Below are 8,077 nucleotides of genomic sequence, written 5' to 3' on the forward strand. Positions count from 1 at the left end.
AAGTTGAATTTGAATACTATAAATACTATTTTTATTTTATTTACTCTAAAAGGAATCTCTAGCTAGCTTTATATGTTGACTCCAGTATGCAACAAATTACAAATGTATGCAAAAATATGCTAAAGCCTTCGAACTGTGTTGTTTATATAGTTACTAATATAGTTACTCCTTATACTTCTATTTATCCCATAGATTGTTTAAAAATGTTAACCTTGTAAGTTTTTGGAGTACTCCTTATACTTCTATTTAATAGATCTGAAGCTTTAAAAAAGTAGATTATTTATATGAAATCCAAATATGCTATGAATAAATAAATCAATCAAAAAGCTTTAAAAAATCTACTTATAAGCTATGATATGTTACCAATGGAGAAGAGGAAGATGAATGAAGAAGATAAAGATGATTGTTCCTTTGCCTTTGGAGAAGATGAAGACGAAAACCAATGGAGAAGATGAAGAGAAACACGACTACACAAGATGGAGAAGATGAAGAGAAACACGACTACACAAGATGGAGAAGATGAAGAGAAACACGACTACACTGATTGTTCCTTGTGTTGTTGTGCAGTTGTGCGTGTCAGCATGTGGGAGAAGCAGTGAAGCACTGCTTCTGCAGTTTTGGTCTTGTGGAGTTGATTTGTTTCTAACTTTGGGGGAAAATAGGCACAACACAAAACTAGGGTTAAGTTAAAACATATAATTAAAATATTAATTTATTAATTGTAACGGGTTTGGGGCGGGTTCGGGGTAGGGTATCACACATACCGAACCCGAAAATTAACATCGGGTAAAACCCGAACCCGAACCCAATAACAACGGGTTTAACCCGTTAAATTCAGATCGGGTTCGGGCGGGTACCCACGGGTTTGGTTTTCATTGCCATCCCTAATTCTAAAGGGTCATGGGAACATTGATCCCAATGGCAAAATAGGAAAAAGGAGTTAAAAGTCACTCCAAGAGTCCAAGTATAAGAATAGATCTATCCATCATAGTATTGGAAAATGAAATGCTCTCATAGATAATGAAGATCCATAAGAGTCAAGAGACAACAAAGTCTTCATTGTAGATACCAATTTACTACCATCCAATATGCAAGAGATATGCTTTAGGCAACAAGTTATGAGAAAATAAAGTAAATTAAATATTTATATAATCAAGAGTTGATGTGCATTCTAAATATGGAGAAAAAGTTTTGTATTGGGTAGAAGGGGATAAATTGAAAGTAAAATAAGTATTCATACACCTAATATCTTCAACTTCAAATTCCCTTGTATTTTTTTCACCGAGTCCTCAGAAGAAAAACAATTGAGCCTATTGATAATCTCCCAACAATAATGTAATAATAATATTACCCTCCAAAATAATGGAATTAGTTTACAATATTAAAATGGGGTAAGGATAAAAAATAGTTTGGAGCTTCTTACTCATTCTTTGAGCTAATAATGAAGGAATTGTTGCATATACAACCATATTTCATACTAGAATGTGATTTCAAATACAAATCATCATATCATTTCTCATAAATACATTTTGTTTATAGGTGCTGAAAATATTGATACTAGGCAATCTAAAATTAATAGAAAATTCTAATGGGCCACATTCTCATAAAAGTCTCAACTAATAACAAAGCAAAAAAGATCATATGTTCAAAAAACACATGTGTTTAGTCAATCAAATTTTAACATATATATAAAAATATTAGTTTATATTTTTATAAATTTTATTTTTAATAAAGTGTCACTTTTTAATTGAATTAAGACATTTAATATGACATGTGATGTTCATTTCACAACATAGATACATGCATATCATTGATAACAAAAAAGTGCACACTGCAAAAGACCCATTGGTGCAAAGGTAGCAGCAGTGTTTTGTACAAACTGTCATGCAAAATAAAAGAGACATCTAAATCACAAACCAACCCATATTCCTCTTTGCTCTTTGCACAGTACTTCTTTGATTGGTGAGATATTTATTATACACAGTAAATATTAATACGGCGTTACGAGACATAGTCGATATGTCCGAGTGGTTAAGGAGACAGACTTGAAATCTGTTGGGCTTCGCCCGCGCAGGTTCGAACCCTGCTGTCGACGTTTTCAGTAATAATTTTTTGGCACCATCGTGTTCTTACGTTCTTGCAATTTGCTTTATTATTAAGCTTATATCGGAGTATGTTGTTCCAACAAAATGACATTTGGATGGGCCAAGTTATTTTGATTCAATATGATTTTCGAACTGATATAGTCAATCATTCTCTTATATAAAAAAATATTTATGTATGTTGATTTGAATAATACGTGAGATACAAATATTATGAAAGTGAGGAAGAGAATGAAAGATGGAAATTAAAATAATAAATTTTAATTACATCTAATTAATCATAGTATGAAGTTATTGACACTCTCAACTCAATTAGGAATATAGATAAACAAAATGTATTTGGAGTCATAAGAAGATCAAGGAGAATGAGGGTTCAACCCACACCCATCATAAAAATTACTAATATTCTAATATTTATCTATAAAAAAAGATAAACAAAATGTGTTGATAATGTAGAAAAAGAAAGAAGCTTAATTTAATTTAGTATTGCAAAATTTTGATATATATTTAATTTAGACGGGAGAATACACCTGTTAAGGGTATTTTATTCACCATTTTGACCAATACAATAAATAAAAAACTTTTAAAAGCAAAAAATAATATTTTTATATTATTAATTAAAATTTGATTGGTTTGGGACATAAAATAAGATTTTTCTAGAGAACATATGAACTCTATCTTTGAGATCAATGTACATTCATACTATTAGTTAATGCTTAAAAAACCCATAAATACTGAAGTGCAATTTCAGATAAATAATCACAACAAATTATTCGCATAAAATATCGTGTTATTATTTATAATAAGTATACATAGCCTTCATAATGTAACAAATGTAAATCTTATAACTTAAATACATTTAAGACTAAGACAGCAACAACGACATTGACAACCAGTACTGTCTAGCCTAGTTTTCACACATTATTGGAGGCTTCGTGATTGTTGTATTTTCTTCTCCAAGGCTCCTTCAGCATCAAGGAACATTACAATTAAGAGGGGTAAAATATATCAATATATTTATATAAGAAAAATATGTATATATTGACAGTATATAAATTTTATACATTGTTTTGCATTATCTATTATTCATAATTTAAGCATTATTGACTATTTAAAAATATTAATTAAAATAAATGATGAATGATTGTGTACAAATCATGCTAATTAAAAAAATTAAATATCCATTATTTTTATGTTTTTAGTTCATTATAATTAACGTGGGATAGACTTTTAGACAATAAATCATAGTTATTCAATTAGTCTCTTTAAAAAGTATACAATGAAAAATTATAACCATTCAAATGTATAAAATAAATTAAAATGTAAATATAATGCTAAAAAACATGTTCATAAATTTCATTTAGTGGATATGTGAATATCACATGTCTTACACCTACAAACATCACACTTGTAAGAGGAGAAGCAACTCTATCATTGCATCATGCCTTAAATATAATATTAATCCACTAACAAATATATGCACCAGTGTAAGAGTTTTAACATTTACCCAAACTTATATTAAAAACCATACCTTATATAAGCTTATTGGTACTTGCAACCTGGATAACCTATGCACATCAAAACGAAACAAATTACATCACTTAGAGCATAATACTATAATATAATGAGATTTTTTCTTTAATTAAAGAGTTTGTTGAATTCTAAAAGAGTATTTCTATTATGTCTTTGAAATACAAGCTTATAATTAGAATTATACTTTTATATATATATATATATATATATATATAAGTGAATTATTACTTTTTTTTTTCAAAAAGTGATTAACTCGTATATTTCTTTTATTCCTCCATGAGGACCAATTGGAAAACATAGAAAAGAATAAGGGACATACTAGGATTCGTGATAGTAAGCACGCTTGCGCCATCGAAGTTGCATGAACCCTTATGCTTATAAAAGCTGTTGAAAGCATAGGAAGCATGATTTATGATTGAGTCTGGTTTAAAACATCCTCCGCCAGGTTTAATAGGGGCACAATTAGCTCCATTCTTACATGCATAGTCCATCTGTGTCTTAAGTACACTCGGTGGAGCAAGAAACTTGGCTATGCACCATGTTGTTCTTGCATCCACTTTCATCATATTATTGGACCCTACTATCATACCTGCAACAATGGTTAATAGCAGAAAATAACTCAGGTTTGGTGCTGCCATTGAAGAAAATTATGCTAATCAAGACGAGGTTTTGTTTTACTTAAGAGAAGATTTCACTCTACTTTTTGTCTTCTATTCCACTCTTTTTGTTGGTTTAAATAGAAAACTTTCTCCTCACAGGCTCTCAATTACCTTACCTTATGCATTTATTTTAGCTGCTCCATATAGTATAATATTATCAAATTAATATCAATTATATCAATATATTTACATTTAATATAAACGTATGCATAATTTTTACGTATGCATAATATAATATTTACTTATGCATAATTTTTTACATTGTAATTATATCAGGATTATTCCTATTTATTACTTTGATATGAGAGTTAAGTGTAGTTATATTGTAAAACCTTTCTTTTCCCACATGATTCTTAGTGAAAGTTGGACTACATGTCATGGAAGTTATATTGTGTGAATATTCTTCATACTACATTTTGAAAGCCCAGTCAAGCATCCATCAAATATATTTCATTTAATAATTTTATTATAAGGGGGATATTTTTTGGTAATTTCAAATGGTTGTTTACATTAGGTATAATACACTAGACTCACCCTACTCACTTAATTCTTTGTCTTTTGAGCTCTAAATTAATCATTGTTTTTTGTAACTATTCAGTCATGATGTTACTATTTTTTGTCTTAGATGTTACTAATTTTACACAAAGAAATAAATCACAGGCACAGTATTTTCATTCGGTTATTGTATTGAATTTCATAATGTTATTAATAGTTTGATTTAGTTGGTCTCATTTGACTCAAATGAAAACATGCTTATCTATTATCTATATAACAAAAAACTCATACCATCATATTATTTGTTACATGTCATATTCTCAACTCCTACTATCTTATCATTTGTTATGTGTCACATCCTCCTTCATTTCCCCCCTCATAATAAATGGTTTCATGATAATCTTATGTACTTTTCCATACTATATTTGTTCTTTCTTGATTACAGTAATTATTTAATAAATAATTATTGCATTTTTTATGACTACACCTTAAATTGCATTTGAATTGCTATTGAAGTTCATGACTTTCTCTTTCTCTTCCAACAATCTTTCTCTCCCAACAACCTTCTTTTCCTTTGGTTTCATTTCATTATATCTTTTCATTATCGTTATTTTATTTCTCTTCCAATCATCCTCTTTAAAGTGTATTTTTTTATTTGTTTTGCAGATCTATTCTTATTTTGAAAATATGATGTTTAAAGTATATTTTTCATTGATCTTATTATTAATTTTGTAGACATGTTTTTATTTTGTAGATCTGTTCTTATTTTTATCATTGATATTTTGCTTATTTCTTCATGGATTTCCTTATTTTGTAGATGTGTTCTTACTGATTTCATTATTTTGTAGATCTCTTCTTCTTACATTTCTCTTCCTTAGCTTCTAATAGGGAAGAGTATCTTCATCAAGGAAGACCAAACCTTCAAAACCTTATCATTTGTCACATGTCACATTCTATTTCATTTTTCCCCTCCTAAATGGTTTCATGATAATCATACGTATATTTCCACACTATATGTGTTCTTTCTTGATTACAGTAATAATTTAATAAATATTTTTTTGCATTTTTTATGACTACACTTTAAATTGCATTTGAATTGTTATTGAGTTTCATGTCTTCCTCTTTTTCTTCCAACGATCTTTCTCTCCCAACAATCTTTTTTTCCTTTGGTTTCATTTCATTCTTTCATTTTATTATATATCTTCATTATTGTCATTTTATTTCTCTTCTAATCATTCTCTTTAAAGTTTATTTTTTTATTTGTTTTGTATATCTATTCTTATTTTGTTCATCTCATGTTTTGTATGTCTATTCTTATTTTGTCACGTGTCACATTCTCCTTCATTTTCCTCCTAAATGGTTTCATGATAATCATATGTATATTTCAACAACATATTTGTTCTTTCTTGATTACAATAATAATTTAATAAATAATTATTGTATTTTTATGACTAAACATAAAATTGCATTTGAATTGTTATTGAGGTCATGACTTTCAACAATCTTCTTTTCATTAGTTTCATTTCATTCTTTTATTTCATTATGTATCTTCATTATCGTCATTTTCTTTCTCTTTCAATCATCCTCTTTAAAATGTATTTTTTTTATTTGTTTTGTAGATCTATACTTATTTCGTAAATCTGATGTTTAAAATACTTTTTTCCTTAATTTTTTTGTTTATTTTGTAGATCTATTCTTATTTTTATCATTGATTTTTTTGATTATTTCTTCATTGATTTCCTTATTTTGTAGATGTGTTCTCACTGATTTCATTATTTTGTAGATCTATTTTCCCAATATTTCTCTTCCTTAGCGCATGACAATGAATGTTATCTTCCTCAAGGAAGACCAAACCTTCAAAACCTTATCATTTACCATGTGTCACCTTCTCCTTATTTTTCCCTCTCCTAAATGGTTTCATAATAATCATATGTACCTTTCCATAGTATATTTGTTATTTCTTGATTAGAGTAATAATTTAAAAAATGATTATTGCATTTTTTACTACACCTTAAATTGCATTTGAATTGTTATTGAGGTCCTTGACTTTCTCTTTCCCTCCCAAAAATCTTCTTTTTCTTTGGTTTTATTTCATTATGTCTCTTCATTATCGTCATTTTCTTTCTCTTCCAATCATTCTTTTTAAAATGTATTTTTTTATTTGTTTTGTAGATCTATTCTTATTTTGTAAATCTGATGTTTAAAGTATATTTTTCATTAATCTTTTTGTTTATTTTGTAGATATTTTTTTATTTTTTAGATTTGTTCTTATTTTTATTATTGATTTTTTGGTTATTTCTTCATTGATTTCCTTGTTTTGTAGATGTGTTGTCAATGATTTCATTATTTTGTAGATTTGTTCTTCCAACATTTCTCTTCCTTGGCATCTGATAAGGAAGGGTATCTTCCTCAAGGAAGACTAAATTTTTGAAACATATGATATGTACTCAATCTCCATTTATATATACATTCACTTACAATATTACATTTATTTTTGTTATTAATATATTTATTTCATCATCTTATCTTACTTTTATCATTTTTTCCTCTTTCTTTATAGTTTGGTTTTTCCTTAAAATATTTTTCAGATTAATTTTCTCTCTATGCATCTATTATTTTACTTATACATTTTTTATTCCAAGAAAACCATTTTATTTTCTTTTTGTTTTGTATTTTTCACAAACACCTAGATTCTATCCTCTCTGAAATAAGGTAAAAATCATAGTTAGTTATTGATACCTTCATTTTTTATTTCATTGTTAGTTATTCACTCACATATGGATTTTGTATTCTATTTTCTCTATTCAATGATTTTTAATATATATGTTATTTAACACACTCATTTTGGCTCAATATTTGTGCTTTTGGAAACTTTATTTAAACATTTTTACCTTATTTTATTGTTTGCTTAGAAGTTTGTATTACTTGGGCTGTCAACAGCACAATATAATATCTTTATTCTTTGCTTCTGAATTGTTTGGCATTCTCATATGTGGAGAAGAACAATGTCTTTATTTTTATTTGATTTATATTTTATTTAAATTATTTATGGTTTCCAAATTTTAGACATTCCTCATTATGAAGATAAATTTGCATAAATATAACTATGAATTTTGATTGTGATAACCAATTGATTTGATTTATATATTATTTAAATTATTTATGATTTACAAATTTTAAGCAATGTCCATTACGAATATAAATTGGTAGAATTATAATATATGATTTAAAATTCATAAAGAAATATAATAGTTGTAATTTTTTGTATCAATTACAGAAATAATATAT

General features: G+C 27.4%; 1 non-coding gene across 1 annotated transcript; it reads left to right on the top strand.

The window, feature by feature from the left end:
- TRNAS-UGA lies at positions 2,014 to 2,095 on the top strand. Its single transcript has one exon. It is a non-coding gene; the product is annotated as a tRNA-Ser (tRNA).

Source organism: Lupinus angustifolius, chromosome LG12 (genome assembly GCF_001865875.1).
Source record: "Lupinus angustifolius cultivar Tanjil chromosome LG12, LupAngTanjil_v1.0, whole genome shotgun sequence".
Classification (NCBI taxonomy): Eukaryota; Viridiplantae; Streptophyta; class Magnoliopsida; order Fabales; family Fabaceae; genus Lupinus; species Lupinus angustifolius.